This window comes from Protopterus annectens, chromosome 3.part1 (genome assembly GCF_019279795.1).
Source record: "Protopterus annectens isolate FY-2018-M chromosome 3.part1, PAN1.0, whole genome shotgun sequence".
In the NCBI taxonomy this organism is placed as follows: Eukaryota; Metazoa; Chordata; order Ceratodontiformes; family Protopteridae; genus Protopterus; species Protopterus annectens.
Window position 1 is genome coordinate 1,701,569,220 of NC_056732.1, and position 16,979 is coordinate 1,701,586,198.

Genomic DNA, 16,979 nt, shown 5'->3' on the forward strand with positions numbered 1-16,979 from the left:
GTGTCCTGCGTCGGTTGCTGTCCCTTCTTCCATGACGTCAGGTCGTCAGGGGTATAAAACATGCAGCCGAAGCCATTACATCAGTTTTTTCTTGCCCCAGATGTCAGGTGTCACCCTAACAGGAAGCAATTAAATATAAAAGTACAATGATATACCTCCAACAATAAAGCAAATACACCAAAATGCTTTTAAGCATAGTAAAGGAAAGTAGAGGTATAACCAAAAGACATTAGGGGGCTGGAGGGAGGGTAACCAGGACTGCAACTGTGAATACACTTGAACATCTGCATTTATGGTAAGTGTACACAACTGTACTATGTTCTTCGTGTTTCACTGTTGCAGTCATTACATTTGGGTAGATTCCCAAAGCTATGGTTGGGAGGAGGAATTTAAATAGCATTAGGACCAGCTATAAGACCATTCAAGACTGCAGTGGCAAAGCCAGCTCTGGATTTAGAGAAAATTGGCAAATTATAATGCTTGCTGAAAGTATGTACAGAACTCCAGGTAGCATCTTCTAGGATGTCCCTGGAAGGGATGCCACTGAGAAAGGCTGTAGAGGTAGATGCAGCCCTGGTGGAGTTAGGTCTGATCCCCTGGGGGATAAGTTTTCCATGGTGCTTATAGCAGAAATGAATGCAATGGCCTATCCATTTAGAAATGGTTTGCTTTGATATAGCCTTCCCCTCTGCCCCTGCAGCAAATGCCACCAGCAGTTGTTCAGATTTCCTTTGAGGTTTAGTCCTGTCCAAGTAGAATCTATTTGTCTGTGCACATCTAAAGAATACAGTATCCATTCCCCTTTGTTCTGTGGATTGGGAAAGAAGGTTGACAAATGAATGGACTGATTAAGAGCCACATTGGATGCCACCTTGGGCATGAAGGATGGATTGGTTCTGAGGGACACCCTGTCCGCATGAAAGATGATGAAAGGCTCCACTGCCATAATGGCCTGTAATTCAGATACTCTTCTAGCTGAAGTGATTGCTAAAAGGAAAGCTGTTTTCCAAGAAAGAAATTTTAAGTCTGCAGAAGCAGCTGGCTTGAAAGGAGGTAGAGTGAGTTTCTCCAAAACAAAGTGAAGGTCCCAGGCAGGGGTTGGAGCTCTCCTGGATGGTCTCAAATTTCTGGCCCCTCTGAGAAACTGCTTGAGCAGCGGATGAGAGAAGAGGGGAGGTTCTGTGTTATAATGAGCTGAAATGGCTGAGGCGTGGATTTTAATGGAGGAAAAAGACGGGCCCTTGTGAAGCATCTCAGTTAAGTATTGTAAAATCTGAGGAAAATTGGGTGCTGCTGTGCTCATCTCTTCAGACTGATTCCAGGCACAGAACCTTTTCCATTTTTCAGCATAAGATTTTCTAGTACTAGGCCTCCTTGCCTCTAAAATGATATCCATCACAGGTTTACTGAGGGATGGTAAAGGAGACATTATGTAATTAGCCAGGCTGCAAGGTTCAGTGTTAGAAGCTGAGGGTGCAGAATCTGGATCTCCTTCTGGGACAGCAGGAAAGGAGTATGAGGCAGGTGCCATGGGGATAACTGTGACACACTGTGCAGGAGGGGGTACCAGTGTTGGTGTGGCCAGTCTGGAGCAATCAAAATCATCCTTGGTTTGTCCTGTTTGATTTTTAGTAGCACTTTGGAGAGCAGAGGCAGGGGGGGAAGGCATAGACTGATAGGCTTTTCCAGCTGAAGGACAGAGCATCCAATTTCCAGGCTTGTTTGTGGGGAGTCCTTGTGCAAAATTTGTCCAATTGGTAGTTCTGGGGAGAGGCAAATAGGTCTATATCTGGGCTCCCCCATTTGCTTGTCAACATGTTGAAAATCCTTGGTTCCAGTTTCCACTTATGTGGGTCAATGAGGTTTCTGCTTAGTCCATCTGCCAGTGTGTTTAATTTTCCTGGCAGGAATTGAGCTTGTAGGTGCACTTGGTAGCTCAAGGCTGTGTTCCACAATGCCATGGTTAGTCTGCAGAGGGGGTAAGAATGTGTACTCCCCGGCTTGTTTATGTACCACATAACAGCGGTGTTGTCCATCTTTACCATTAGTTGTCCTGGAAGAATGTGGTCCTTGAAGGCTGTCAGAGCATTCTGTACAGCTAACATTTCTTTTTGATTGATATGCAGGTGCATTTGACTTGGGTTCCATTTGCTCTGAATGCACTTCCCTAACAGGTGAGCCCCCCATGCATAGTCTGATGCATCTGTTGTTAGGGTTTGGGTGGCAGGGGGTGGTGTGAAAGGTAGTCCTTTGTTTTGGTGACAGGCCTCTGCCCACCAAAGGAACTCTAGGCGTAGGCAAGGTATGATAGGAATCATTGCTTCTAGATCCTGGGAATGTTGACACCATAGGCTTTTTAGATACCACTGTAGTTTCCTCATATGCAGTCTTGCATATGGATTTAGAAGAATGCAGGAGGCCATGAACCACAAGGCTTGCAGTATTTGTCTTGTAGATAGCAGGATTTTTGTGGCCACTTGTTTGAAGTAGGTTGTCAAATGAATTTGTTTCTCTGGCATGAGTTAAGCCATCTGGGAAGTTGTATTCAAGCTTGCTCCCAGGAATATAATTTGTTGACAGGGTACCAGGTGTGATTTCTATTTGGTTATGGTGTACCCCAGACAGGTTAGAACCTTTGTACAAAGGCCAGATGATTCTAAAGTATGTCCTGGCTTTCTGCCTGAATTAGACAATCATCCAGGTATGGGTATATTTGAATATTTCTTTGCCTGCAAAATGCAGTAACTGGAGCTAGGCACTTTGTGAATACCCTGGGTGCAGTAGATATGCCAAAGGGCAGTGCAGAGAACTGATAATGTGTGTAGCCTGCTTTGAAGTGAAGGTATCTTCTGCAAGATTCCCTGATTGGGATATGCAAGTATGCTTCTTTTAAATCTAGTGTTGCCATCCAGGCATCTTTGCCTAGCATAGGAAGTAACTGGTGAAGAGTCAGCATCTTGAATTTTGTAATCTCCAAAAAGGTGTTTAGAGTAGACAGGTCAAGGATAGGATGCCATGAATTGTCTTTTCTGGGTACCAGGAAAAGTCTTGAGTAGAAACCTTGTCCCTTTTCCTCTTCTGGTACCAATTGTATAGCCCCCATGCTTAAGAGAGAAAGGACTTGTTTTTGGGCCTCTGCCCACTGGTTTGGGGGTAGGTTCGGCCATCCGTTTGGTGTTGGCAATGTGTGAGATGCCACAATATGAAGACAAGATGATCAATTTCAACAATTGGCTTAAGTATTGGTGTCATTCAAAGGGGAACCAATGCCTGTTAGCCTGGGATGACATGCTCGACAAGCCACGATGCTTCGCTAGGGACGGCTTGCACCTGTCACCCCTGGGCTTTCGGATATTGGCAAAGGCTCTTGCTACCCCCGTAGTGCCTTTTTTAGGCAAGGTTCAAAAGACAAACCCACCTCCATAGGTATCACAAGGGATAAGAAACTAAGAGCAATGCTACTCAACGCCAGAAGTCTAAACCTCAAGATGCACGCCACTTGAAACTCTCCTAAGCATGGAGAACATCGATATCTGTGCAGTAACAGAAACCTGGTTCAAGGCTCCCAAGAGCACCCCAGCACTACCAGGTTATACCTCATACCATGCTTTTCAGCCCCAAAACTTGGACCGAACCACAAAAGGAGGGGGAGTATCAATATTCATCAAATATACCCACACCTCCAGGTTGGTGGCACAGCACGAAGCATCAGAGACTATCCATGTGCAACTAACAGTGGGTAAAACTGCCTTCCAGTTTATAGCCTGCTACAGACCACCATCCCAAACCCAGGAACCCCACTCAGCCTTCCTGAGAACACTGGAAAATATGAAGGTCTCTCCAAACACCATTATATTGGGCGACTTCAACTATCCAAACATAGACTGGGAGCATTACTCTAGCTCCAACACCCTAGCCCAAAGGTTCCTAGAATTTATAAACTCAAATGCTATGGAACAACTTGTTACCACTCCCACAAGAGGGGAAAACATACCGAACCTGATCATCACCAACATGGGGACTTTATGCTCCTGACCAGAAGTGTATCCCTCACTGGTAAGTTCAGACCATAAACTAATCTCACTGGATATTCACATCCCGACCCCACCCCCTGCCCAGAAAACCACAGTGAAAAACTTCTCTAAAGCAAATTTCACACTCCTCAAAACTGAGGTGGAATCCTTCAAAGCCCCCAGGCCTGTGGAAAATACGGCCCAGACTGCAGAATCCTTTATAAACACATTCTATGAACACCTTCAGGAATGCATGGATCATGCAATCCCAAATAAAACCAAGACCCAATCCTCCAAAGGCAGACGTCCTGTCTGGTGGACCCTAGCCATAAACAAACTATACAACAGAAGGAGGAAGCTACTACATGATAGAGCAAAATCCCAAAAAGGGAAGGCATCTCTGATCAGTATTAGCAAAAAACTACGGGCACTCATAAAATCGTCTAAGGCCAGCTTCGAGAGAAAAATTGCACAGGACACTAAGGATAATCACAAGGCTTTCTTTAGTTATGTTAGTAACCTGGGTGGGAATTCCCAGATATGCTCAGAATTAGTCCAAAATGACAAAAAATACACCAAACCCACAGACATTGCCAACATGCTAGCTGACAGGTTCAGCGCAACCCCCCCCCACCAAAAGGGCAAATATCTATCCCAGCAGAGTGCTGCCCCCCTGACATTTCAGATGCTCAGGTAAGAGCCGCCCTCTCCAAAGCAAAAAAACACAGCATCAATGGGACCAGACTGTGTCCTGGGCTGTGTCCTACATGAACTCCAAGAAGAGCTAAACCCAAACATAAAACTACTGTTCAATCTCAGCCTTACTACAGGATATGTACCCAAAGAGTGGCATACAGCAACAGTGGTCCCTCTCCACAAAGGTGATGCCTCAACGGATCCTGGAAACTATTGCCCCATAAGCCTGACTAGCTTGGTCTGCAAAGCTATTTTATTTTATTTTATTTTACATTTGTTAACCGGGCTAGTCCAACTGGATACATGTCCATTTTCAGTGGAGGCCCGAGGAGAAAAGCTCCGCTATCTACTACATGATAATTGACAGTATATTGTCAAATACATACAAATATTCAACCCACGAGAGACAGTATAATACACAATATAAGGAATAGGCATGGAGAAAAAGTACACAGTGTAAAGGATATACAAGCATACACAATACTTAGGACATTTGAATGAACAATAAGAGGAAGGTTAAAGGGATAGTGCTTTAAATTGAGTAACAGAATGGATAGAGTAATATTGATTATAATAGGATATTACAAGTAGGCAATGTAAAGTAGATTAAGGGAAAAGTTGCTAGATAATGAGGGCTTGTCTTAGTAGTATAGGTAATACTAAAAGCATAAAGCTGGAAGAAAGAAAGATGTGTGCATGGGAGATGGCAGACAGGATGATCAGCTTGGGTAGTCACAGGAGCAAAGCCAGTGGTTGGCTAGGTAGTGTTTTAGTTTAGTTTTAAATATAGAGACGGAGGTTTGGGATGTCAGGTTGGGAGGAAGTAGGTTCCATTTTTTACCAATTGAGTTGGAGAACATAGATTCTCCTGCAGTATTCCTCGATTGAGAGGTTTGAATTAGAATTTTGCTAGATGAGCGAAGGTTTTTTAGGTTGTTATAGGGCTTGATAAGGGTGGAGAGCATAGGAGTATTGCCAGGGTGGTGAAGGGCTTTCTGGGCTATAGAGAGCTGATAGTATAGAATTAGGTGAGGTAGCTCTAGCCATCCTAGGTGGCGGAGGTTTTTGTAGTGGTGTGTTTTATATGGGGAGGATGTGGCAAATCTGGCAATGTTATTATAGGCTGACGTAAGTTTATTGATGTTATATTTGGATAGGTTTGTGTATATAGGGGAAGCATAAAGTAGTGTAGAGATGAGATGTGTTCTGGCTATGGTAGTTCTTGCTTCTGAAGTAAGGAAGGATTTGATTCTATACAGTGAACCTAGTTTTCTATTAGTTGTTTTTATGGTTGAGTTGATATGTAAGTCAAATTTGAGTTGGTTGTCAATAGTTATGCCTAGGAGTTTGGTTGTTTCATCTGGGGAGATAAGGGTGCCATTGTTAGATGTAAGAGAGAAGTTAATAGGGGGGGATTGGTGTGTAGGTTTGAAGAGAAGCAGTTTGGTTTTCTTAGGGTTTAGAAGTAAACAGTGATTAGAGAACCATTGCTCTATGGTAGTAAAAGTTTTTTGGGTAAGGTAGTGTAAGTCATTTTGGTTGGAGGCAGAACAAATGATGGTAGTATCGTCAGCGTATTGAATACAAGTAGATAGGGGGGTGACATGGTGTAGGTCATTGATAAAGATGGAAAATAGAAGGGGACCTAGGATGGAGCCCTGAGGAACACCTAGGGAGGATGGTAGGAGCTCTGAAAGATTGTTGTTCCATAGCACTGCTTGTTTCCTATTTTGAAGGTAGGAAGTAAACCAGTTAAGTGCAATACTATCGAGAGAAATGGATTTTAGGCGATGCAGGAGTAGTTGGTGGTTCACCATGTCAAAAGCCTTAGATAGGTCTACAAAGAAGGCTGATGAAGGAAGATTGTTGTTTCGGTTGTAATTAATGGATTCGATAAAGGATAATAAGGCTGTGGTGGTACTATGGTAGGGACGAAATCCATGTTGGCAGTTAGCTAGCAGATTATTTTGAAGGAGGTGATTGAGTAGTTGTTTATGGATGCATTTCTCCATTATTTTTGCAGTGGGAGATAGAAGCGCAATTGGGCGGTAGTTTGAGTATTCAAAGGAATCCCCACCTTTGAAGAGTGGGATGATGTGGGAGATTTTCCAGAGTGAAGGTATGGTACTTTCTTTTATGGTTCTGTTAATTAGTATAGAGATTGGATATGCAACTGCTTTAGCTCCTAGCTGGAGATATTCTGCTGGGATTTTGTCGGCTGAGGGAGTGGAAGGTTTAAGTTTTTGAAGTAGGTATAGTATATATGATGTGGGTATAGGTTTGAGATGAAATGGTGGTGGGGTGCAGTTAGAGGTGTCTAGTAAAGCAGGGTCAGGGTTTTGCTGGTTAGCTAGATTGAGTATTGTTGAGGTGAAGAAGTTATTAAAGGCATTAGCAGTATTTAAGGGTGTGTCAGGGTGGGAGCCTATTGGGCTAGGAGTTTCTATTTTGCCGGGGGATAGTAGTGAGTTTATTGTATTCCAGAATTTCTTTGGCTGGTGTTGGGAGGAATTTTGTAGCTGGATGTAAAAATCCTTTTTATCTTGTAGGATGGCTAGTTTAGTCAGGTTTCTTTTTTGTTTATAATTAAGGTGGTCAAGTGAGTTTTTAGTGGTTCGCCATTTAGTCCAGGCTTTGTTTCTACTAATCATAAGTTGTTTAGTGTTTGTTGAAAGCCATTTTGCAGTTCTAGATTTCATGCGTATAGAGCGCATGGGGGCATGATGATCAAGAATGGTAAGGAAGGTGTGGTTGAAGTGGTTAACAGCGTCGTCTAATGGCAGGGTTTGCAAAGGAGACCAGTTGACTAGGTTAAGTTCATATTGAAACTGATGGGAGTCAAAGACTTTTTTGTTACGACATAATCGGATAAAAGGAGGTTTGGCTAGATTTGTTTTGTGTCTAATGATGTATGTTAGTGAGTGGTCACTAAAGTCATCTGGTAGTGTTCCTGTAGTGTATTTTTGCTGGGGACTATTTATTAGGATCCAGTCTAGTATGGTTTCTTTATTGTTGGTTTTATTTGTTCTAGTTGTTGAATTTATGGTTTGATGGAAACCATATAGGTTAATGTGGGTAGATGGATTCGTTTGTTTACATGTGTTCCAATCAATGTTAAAGTCGCCTAATAATATAGTTTCTTGAGGGAGAGTTGTTGAGAACCAGTTCAGTAGGCTTTCTAATACAGGAGGATTGTTGCCTGGGGGAAGGTAAGCGCAGATAATATTTATTGTTTTATGTGGGTTGAGGGATAGTTTGGCTATTATAATGTCAATGTTAGTGTTATTTGGAGGGGTATAGCTTGTTTTACATACTTCTAGTCCAGTTTTGTATAGAATAGCTACTCCGCCTCCTTTTTTCCTTGTACGGTCTTGTCTAAGGATGTTATAGTCAGGAGGAATAATTTCATTGTCTTTTATAGTGGATTTAAGCCAGGTTTCAGAAAGGCAGAGGATGTCATATTTATGGACTTCAAGTAGGGCATGAAGGTTTGGGATTTTGTTACAAATGCTGCGAATATTGAGATGAGCTATAGAGAGAGATTTGGAATTTGGGTTGTGTGGAGAAGTCTTGGATTTTGTCTGTTGGGAATTAATGGGAGTTGCGAGGGTTTCAGGGCCTGGATTAGGGTGTATGTCACCATCTCTTAATGATAAACTTTGTTTGAGTGAGGGATCATAGAAGTTGATGTGCTTTGAGAGTATGAGAATTAGATATTTAATATGAGAGAGACAATGGTATTTTGGTTCCAGATAAGAGTTGTAGTATGTGGGACAAAGATATATAGTGTGTGTATTTGGGTGGATAGTTAGGGTGTGTTTGCTTGGAATGGTAAGTGTGGAGCGAAGAGGATGCTCATAGTAGGTTAAGATAAAGGTGGTAGAGAGAGTAGTTAATATGGATAGTAGAAGGAATGGGTGGTGTATATGGGGCATGTTCAGCTAATTAATAGACTATGTTAATATGAAGTATATTGTCAGAAGGGGCAGTCTGTGGGGGTAGGCGGAGATAGTTGTTATAGTGGGTGGGGACAGGAAGAGTCAGTGATTGGACTAGAATATGTTGGGTGTGGTTATGTGGGGATAAATGTAGAGGTTCCAGGGGCGGGTGGCATTTGGGGGCAGGGAGGGGAGTGGAGTGAGCCTGCAGGGCGAACGGAGCGGGATGAGCCAAAGGAGTAGAAAAGTGCTGGGAAAAACAATCAGCCAGGTGGAAGAAGCAGGTAAGCAAGACAGAGATAGTGTGAGTAGTGTGTTACAAAACAGATGTTCAATGGACAGTGTTTAGAAGGAGGTAGGTAGGCTGGTGGAGAGAACGAGGAGATATAGTAGTAAGGGAGCTGAGTAGTAAGTAATATAGTAGTAAGGGAGCTGTGTAGTAAGTAATAGATCAAAAGCAGATTTGTGGGGGGAGGTAATGTGAGTAGGGCAGAGTATGGCAGTGAGGAGAGCAAGGGCTTAATAGAGTGAGAGGGAGAGATAGTGATAGAGATAAGTGTTCAAGGGCACTAAAGGAAGGAGGGTCTAGTTCATAAGATAGGGACTGGTGATGGCTGCTGGTAGTCTTGGACGGGTTGGTAGGCTAGGTACGCAGTTACAGATTATTGGGTAATAATAAGGTTTTACATACATAGGCAGTCTTTACTTTAGGTAGGACGATGGACACCCTTAATGTCTGGTTGCAGCTAGTGGGCAGAGATCTGGATACAGTTCAACTCCGCCAGTAGGGCCAGGAGTCCTATATTAATGGTTGCTTGGTCCCGATAGGAGGGGAAACAGATGTATAGGCAGTCTTTACTTTAGGTAGGACGATGGACACCCTTAATGTCTGGTTGCAGCTAGTGGGCAGAGATCTGGATACAGTTCAACTCCGCCAGTAGGGCCAGGAGTCCTATATTAATGGTTGCTTGGTCCCGATAGGAGGAAACAGATGTATAGGCAGTCTTTACTTTAGGTAGGACGATGGACACCCTTAATGTCTGGTTGCAGCTAGTGGGCAGAGATCTGGATACAGTTCAACTCCGCCAGTAGGGCCAGGAGTCCTATATTAATGGTTGCTTGGTCCCGATAGGAGGAAACAGATGTATAGGCAGTCTTTACTTTAGGTAGGACGATGGACACCCTTAATGTCTGGTTGCAGCTAGTGGGCAGAGATCTGGATACAGTTCAACTCCGCCAGTAGGGCCAGGAGTCCTATATTAATGGTTGCTTGGTCCCGATAGGAGGGAAACAGATGTATAGGCAGTCTTTACTTTAGGTAGGACGATGGACACCCTTAATGTCTGGTTGCAGCTAGTGGGCAGAGATCTGGATACAGTTCAACTCCGCCAGTAGGGCCAGGAGTCCTATATTAATGGTTGCTTGGTCCCGATAGGAGGGGGAAACAGATGTATAGGCAGTCTTTACTTTAGGTAGGACGATGGACACCCTTAATGTCTGGTTGCAGCTAGTGGGCAGAGATCTGGATACAGTTCAACTCCGCCAGTAGGGCCAGGAGTCCTATATTAATGGTTGCTTGGTCCCGATAGGAGGAAACAGATGTATAGGCAGTCTTTACTTTAGGTAGGACGATGGACACCCTTAATGTCTGGTTGCAGCTAGTGGGCAGAGATCTGGATACAGTTCAACTCCGCCAGTAGGGCCAGGAGTCCTATATTAATGGTTGCTTGGTCCCGATAGGAGGGGAAACAGATGTATAGGCAGTCTTTACTTTAGGTAGGACGATGGACACCCTTAATGTCTGGTTGCAGCTAGTGGGCAGAGATCTGGATACAGTTCAACTCCGCCAGTAGGGCCAGGAGTCCTATATTAATGGTTGCTTGGTCCCGATAGGAGGGGGAAACAGATGTATAGGCAGTCTTTACTTTAGGTAGGACGATGGACACCCTTAATGTCTGGTTGCAGCTAGTGGGCAGAGATCTGGATACAGTTCAACTCCGCCAGTAGGGCCAGGAGTCCTATATTAATGGTTGCTTGGTCCCGATAGGAGGGGAACAGATGTATAGGCAGTCTTTACTTTAGGTAGGACGATGGACACCCTTAATGTCTGGTTGCAGCTAGTGGGCAGAGATCTGGATACAGTTCAACTCTGCCAGTAGGGCCAGGAGTCCTATATTAATGGTTGCTTGGTCCCGATAGGAGGGGGAAACAGATGTATAGGCAGTCTTTACTTTAGGTAGGACGATGGACACCCTTAATGTCTGGTTGCAGCTAGTGGGCAGAGATCTGGATACAGTTCAACTCCGCCAGTAGGGCCAGGAGTCCTATATTAATGGTTGCTTGGTCCCGATAGGAGGGGAAACAGATGTATAGGCAGTCTTTACTTTAGGTAGGACGATGGACACCCTTAATGTCTGGTTGCAGCTAGTGGGCAGAGATCTGGATACAGTTCAACTCCGCCAGTAGGGCCAGGAGTCCTATATTAATGGTTGCTTGGTCCCGATAGGAGGGGAAACAGATGTATAGGCAGTCTTTACTTTAGGTAGAACGATGGACACCCTTAATGTCTGGTTGCAGCTAGTGGGCAGAGATCTGGATACAGTTCAACTCCGCCAGTAGGGCCAGGAGTCCTATATTAATGGTTGCTTGGTCCCGATAGGAGGAAACAGATGTATAGGCAGTCTTTACTTTAGGTAGGACGATGGACACCCTTAATGTCTGGTTGCAGCTAGTGGGCAGAGATCTGGATACAGTTCAACTCCACCAGTAGGGCCAGGAGTCCTATATTAATGGTTGCTTGGTCCCGATAGGAGGGGAAACAGATGTATAGGCAGTCTTTACTTTAGGTAGGACGATGGACATCCTTAATGTCTGGTTGCAGCTAGTGGGCAGAGATCTGGATACAGTTCAACTCCGCCAGTAGGGCCAGGAGTCCTATATTAATGGTTGCTTGGTCCCGATAGGAGGGGAAACAGATGTATAGGTGGTCTTTACTTTAGGTAGGACGATGGACACCCTTAATGTCTGGTTGCAGCTAGTGGGCAGAGATCTGGATACAGTTCAACTCCGCCAGTAGGGCCAGGAGTCCTATATTAATGGTTGCTTGGTCCCGATAGGAGGGGAAACAGATGTATAGGCAGTCTTTACTTTAGGTAGGACGATGGACACCCTTAATGTCTGGTTGCAGCTAGTGGGCAGAGATCTGGATACAGTTCAACTCCGCCAGTAGGGCCAGGAGTCCTATATTAATGGTTGCTTGGTCCCGATAGGAGGGGAAACAGATGCATAGGCAGTCTTTACTTTAGGTAGGACGATGGACACCCTTAATGTCTGGTTGCAGCTAGTGGGCAGAGATCTGGATACAGTTCAACTCCGCCAGTAGGGCCAGGAGTCCTATATTAATGGTTGCTTGGTCCTGATAGGAGGGGAAACAGATGTATAGGCAGTCTTTACTTTAGGTAGGACGATGGACACCCTTAATGTCTGGTTGCAGCTAGTGGGCAGAGATCTGGATACAGTTCAACTCCGCCAGTAGGGCCAGGAGTCCTATATTAATGGTTGCTTGGTCCCGATAGGAGGGGAAACAGATGTATAGGCAGTCTTTACTTTAGGTAGGATGATGGACACCCTTAATGTCTGGTTGCAGCTAGTGGGCAGAGATCTGGATACAGTTCAACTCCGCCAGTAGGGCCAGGAGTCCTATATTAATGGTTGCTTGGTCCCGATAGGAGGGGAAACAGATGTATAGGCAGTCTTTACTTTAGGTAGGACGATGGACACCCTTAATGTCTGGTTGCAGCTAGTGGGCAGAGATCTGGATACAGTTCAACTCCGCCAGTAGGGCCAGGAGTCCTATATTAATGGTTGCTTGGTCCCGATAGGAAGGGAAACAGATGTCCTAGATGTTCAACCCGTTCAGATGGGAGACGTGCAGCAGCCAGGCCAGTGGGGAGAATTAAAGGATGGAAAGGATCATCATGGACCTCATAAATAAAGATATTGGGGACCTACAGACACTGGATCCTACCCAGTTCGGCTTTGTTAAGGGCAGATCCTGCCTCTTAAACCTGGTTGATTTCTTTGAAACAGTCACCAAGGCCATTGACGAGGGGAAGGTGGTCCACACAGCCTACCTGGACCTCACAAAAGCCTTCGATACAATACCCCACTCAGGCATTATAGATAAGCTCACCAGCTTAAATATAAGCCCCTATGTCACTAGATGGGTTGCAAACTGGCTCAAGGACAGAACCCACATGGTTAGAATTGCTGGAGCCATGTCCGACTCCAAACCAGTTACAAGTGGCATCCCACAAGGCTCAGTCCTTGGACCTGTCTTGTTCGGTATATATTTCTCGGAGGTACAGGCCAACACGGAAGGACTGTGGCTGACCAAGTTTGCAGATGACTGCAAACTGGGTGCCATAATCGACTCTCCAGCCGACACAAGCATCCTCCAAAAGGGCCTCAAAGAAACAGACAACTGGTGTCAGAGCCATGGCCTCAAGCTAAACGCCAAAAATTGTATAGTCATCCCCTTTGGCAAAAACAATGTGCCCACAAATTACCACATAGGTGGGTAATCCATTAAGTACAGAAGAAGTAATTAGGGACCTGGGGACCCAAGTTGATAGCAATCTTTCATTTGACAACCACGTGGCCAAAGTAGTTAGAAAAACATTTTATACTGCCCACCTAATCATGAAGGGATTCACATCTAGATCAGGGGAGGTCATCGTGCCTCTTTACTCATCCCTCATCAGGCCCATAATTGAGTACAATGCCCCTTTCAGGATGTACCTTACCAGACACCTGCAGCAACTGGAAAGACCCCAAAAGTACCTCACCAAGAGGATCAAAGGGCTCAAAGAGATGCCATATGCTGCCCGGTTAAAGAAACTCCAGCTCTACTCAGTGGCATACCGCCTGCTCAGAGGCAATCTGTCCCTGACGTATAAAGCCATGTCCAACCCAGAATTAATGGACATGCTGCACCTCAGAAAATCCAAATCCCATCGAGCCACGCGTCGAGAGACTTGAACCTCAGCACTGAAATAAATAGGACATGCTGGAGGGACAGATTCATAACCCAGAGGCTCCCTTCACTCTGGAATAAAATCCCAGTCCAGGTTAGGCAGAGTCCCTCATTGACTCTCTTCAAGAGGAATCTTGATGAGTGGATGGGAGATCATAGGTTTACCCCGGGTATCACTTCTGTGTCACTGTTAGACAGAGGCACAGTATACTAACCTCGAAAAAGGGCATAGCACAATTAATTTAAAATGGGTGGCGAAAGCCAAACACACTCTGGCTAGGCTTATAAATGCCCTAGGGCAGATAGCCTTGTATGAACCTATGAACCTATGAACCTATGTGTGGAAGTGAAATCTATATCCCTGGGACACTATATTTAAAACCCATATGTCCTGGGTAATGAGCTCCCAGTTCTTTGCATGAAAAGCAATCTTTCCCCCCAAAGGGGCAGTCAGTTGATAAGTGCTTGGAAATTTTAAAAGGATGTCATTGAGACAGTTTACCATAGGGGGGAGTCTTAGGCCCCCCACTGCTTAGTCCTGTGTGTCCCCTGGGACTGAAACTTGGGTTTCCTGCTGTGTCTGGGTTTGGCTTGAAAAGACCTTGAAGGGGCTGGAAAGGACCAATTTTTAGAGGGATAGTGTCTACTAAATCTAGGAGGCTGAACTTGTAAGAAATCTTTAACAGTTTGCATAGATTTAGCTTTATCCTTCATCTTTTTAAGAACTTCCTCAGCCTTGTTGCCAAACAGGTGGTCCTGATTTAATGGAGCATCCAACAATTTAGCTTTAACATGATCAGGTAAAAATTGCTCCTTAAGCCAAGCATGCCTTCTGAGCACAGACCCAGTAACAGCAGCCCTGCAAGAGGCCTCTAATGAATCAAAACCACATTGCAAAGTATGTTTTCCAACCTGTTCAGCAGAATGCATTAAATCCAGTAATTCTTTATTTTCCACACAATCAGGAATCAACATCATTTTCTGTTTAAACAATCCAATAACATGTTGCTGATACTTTAACATATGAAACTGGCAGTTTAAAGCCCTAATGGCAAAGGTTGCAGAAGTGTAAACCTTCTTACCCCATCTATCTAGCACACTGGAGTCTCTATCAGAAGGGATAGATTTTTATCAGTAGAAGCCTTAATGCCCTTGGGCCCCTGAGAAATAGTCTCTGGATCTGCAATATGATTTTTAAAAAGGAACTTGTGTGACTCAGGGACCCTGAAGTATCTGTCAGATTTTCTGAGATCAGGAGGCAAGGAATCAGGGGCCAAACTAGATTCCGAAAAAGCATCATCAACAATGTCTAGTACAGGAGGGATAGCTAAAGGCTTATGCTGAGGCAGGAGTAAGAAATCCCTGAGCCTCTTTTTTGAATCAGAAAAATCCTGGCTTTCCCAGTGGAAATGCTCCCTTAGAGTATGTAAGGTTTCACCAAAAGAAAAATCCTCTGGAGAGGAAGCAGAGGGAATAGAGTCCTCTGCATCAGATTCTTCATAAGTAGGTAAGGGCAAATCCAGATCATCAGAAGAATCAGAAAAAACAGAATCCTGGTCAGAAGATTCATAAACAACTTCAGTCCTAGGCCTCTTAGAAGGGAGGGGGTTGACTACCTCTGATTAGAGTTATTAGATCTTCATCCATTATTATAATTTATTTTTTAGGCATAGAGGCCTGAGCATGTGGCCTGGGCATCGTTTTTTTAGGCATGGTTTGAGATTTAGGCCTAAGTGAAGAAAGAGGCATTATTTTAATATGCAAGTCTGTAGGCCTGAATACACCTTCAGAAGCCAGTGCCTGCACAGCGGCTCCAGACCCATCCAAGGTAGAGACATTTGCGGGTTCCATAGTTGAAGCATCTCATGGCATACCGGACTCCGAATGGGTCTCAGTAGAGGCCTGCGAATCAGAAGTAGCAGGTATCAGGGGCTGCGAAAGTGCCTCACTGAATACCGGTGAACTGGCAACTGGCTTAGGTAAAGCGTTGTTAACAGTTTTGGACCTCGGCGGCCTGTCTCTGTCTTTATCTTTGCGTTTTTTCAGAATCCCAGTAGTTGGATGGCTAACCGACGACATTTCTGGATAATTAAACCAAGAACCGAAATATTTAGAGGCAAAAATATACCGACGACGGATAGTGCACTGATTAAATAAAGCACAAAACCGACAGCAAGGTATGTTGTGGTCAGGGCCTAGGCAAGGAATACAGAACGAATGAAAATCTTTATGAGGTATTTGCTTTCCACAAGTAATGCAATTATTAACTTTTACTGACATCGGTAAGGAGCAAGAAAAAGTTTCCCCAACATGGTACTTAGCTTTAGTTGAAGACTTTGGTTCTGAAACTCAAAAATGAAAATTTCAGGAGTCAGCCGACCGGCACTTGTGAACTGCTTCTGCTTTGGGCACCGCATGGCAAGAAAGACTGATGTAATGGCGTCGGCTGCATGTTTTATACCCTTGACGACCTGAAATCATGGAAGAAGGGACAGCAACCGACGCAGGACCCACGACTTTGTTAATCAGGCTGATTGAGGGCTACCTGCAAGCAGATAACCCAAATGTAATGACTGCAACAGTGAAATGCAAAGAACATCTATCCCTTCAGCATGTCTGTTAATCCAGTAATAAAGACGACCACCAGTGAAAAAACAACAAATAAAAAACAAACACTGGAGCAGCAGAGGAAGACACCAACCAGGAATTAGCGTAAAAAAAAAAACTTTACTTAACGCTTTTGTCAGAATGACTTCAGAAATACAACTTCAAACATTTTTAAAACTGCTTATATAGATACAATTTTATGTCCCTCCCACTGATTAATTAAATTAAATTAAATTGCATAATTACCAATCAGCATCTTAAATACATCAATGCATACATACTAAAAAAATGAAAATAAAAAAAAAACAAATGCAATAAACCATATTTAATATGTGTAAAATAGTATACTTAACTATACCAACATACTATCTACTATCTGTTAAAAACATTTAATATTAATGAATTCATTAAGACCTGGGAAGCTGTCAGCACCCAATCTAAGTTGCCATAATGATTCTTGTCTCTACTCCATTTTTTACATTACCACCCCTTAAATCAATGTCAACTTGTTCCAAGCCACTGAAAGTAAATTGTTTATAAGAACTACAAACTACAGAATGTTTAAATAAAGCATTCTTATTGTCTTTGGTCCTAATTGCATAGTAATGCTCTTTTATAGGTGTATTTAAATTCCTGGTAGTCATACCTATATAAAATGCAACCTGAACATAAAGCAATATATACTAGATT